Genomic DNA, 1,471 nt, shown 5'->3' on the forward strand with positions numbered 1-1,471 from the left:
AGCAAAGCACTGGAGAAAATGAGACTGAGCATGTTTAGACTCTCTCCTTTATGAGCGGTAGGCCAACAGGCATGTGAGAATGTGTTGATGGATACAAAAATATACTTAGGCTTTCCAAAAGGAACATAGTGTGTGACATCCATTTGCCACAAGGAATTGGGCTTGAGTCCCATAGGGTTTACTCCTGGCTGTTGCAGAGGTGGTTCCTGTAGAAAGGGTTGACAAGACTTACAGGTATGTATAATCTTCTTTAGGTCCTTGATGGGAACTTGAGGAAACTTCTTTTGGAGTCCCCACCAATTTACATGAGTGAGGTTATGTAACCTCTGGGCTTCATTCAGACCTGCTGACAGGACCTGGGTGGAAGCCACTTTGTCTACCTCTGCATTGCCTTGGGATAAAAGCTGTAAGAAAATAGGGGCTTCTCTCTCTTTAAGGAGCATATGAGTCTGAATACTGTTAGAAAATAATGGCCATGAGTTCCTTGAATTGAGCTGCTTTTTGGTTTCTGCACATCTGCCCCAGTTAGTGAAAATATTGTAGGCTTTTACTAAGGGTTCCCTCGGCCAGGGATTTGGCGAGCACTGCTGCCGGCGGGGCTGTAACACTTGGGGGTGGGGTGGATCCCCAGCCACCCATGGAACAGATGGGATGCCCCCCCCAGCCATCTTCCCTGAACCAGGCCTTCCCAGCCATCTCAGAGCCGGTCGTGGCGCCCAGCCAACAGTGGGTTTTTTTTTTGTTTGTTTGTTTTGTTTGTTTTGTTTTTTCCTTTTTTAAAATGCGCCAGGCAGCTGCTGTCAGTCACCAGCAGGGAGGCAGTCCCCCCCCAGCTTTTACGTGGGCCCCTGAATCATGCCCGAGTTAGTTCAAAGTGGGTCTGGTGGGCGGCTTTCGCCACGGATCCCATGTGCTCCGCTCCACCCCGCCTTTCTGAAAAAGGCATCCATGGGTCCTGGGAGGCTCTGAAGCTGGCCAGGGCACACCTGAGGTGCCGCTTGTTACTTTGGCCGCTTTTGGTCTCACTTCTGTTGCATTTCTGCCTTCTTCCTCAAACCCTTCCCATGATTCCCATGTATCCCCAGTAAAAACAGCCCCAAGTAGCCAGGGAGCCAAATGAATCACCTCTGCCCAAACCTTTTGAGCTACTGGATCTGACAGATCCAATCCCCTGCTTTTAAGCATATCTCTCAGTGCTTTAAGCGCTGAGTCCTCAGACTTAAAAGTTGCGTTACCCATCTTTCCAGGTCTTGCTTACCCCAAACTTCCCGATTGGCCCCAATCCGTTTTTCTTTCTTTCTTTCTTTTCTTCTTTTCACCTTCCTTCGAGCGCCATGCTGGGCACCAGTTGCCGCGGGTTCGAACCAGCGCGCAGTGATGATTGGGGATGAGTAAGTACGCCAGTCGCCAGCCCACACCATCCCCAGTACCAGGAACACTCCGGCGCAACAGGGAGCCTAGTCAAGCAGGG

The sequence above is a fragment of the Nannospalax galili genome, unplaced genomic scaffold (genome assembly GCF_000622305.1).
Source record: "Nannospalax galili isolate Female #2095 unplaced genomic scaffold, S.galili_v1.0 scaffold568, whole genome shotgun sequence".
Classification (NCBI taxonomy): Eukaryota; Metazoa; Chordata; class Mammalia; order Rodentia; family Spalacidae; genus Nannospalax; species Nannospalax galili.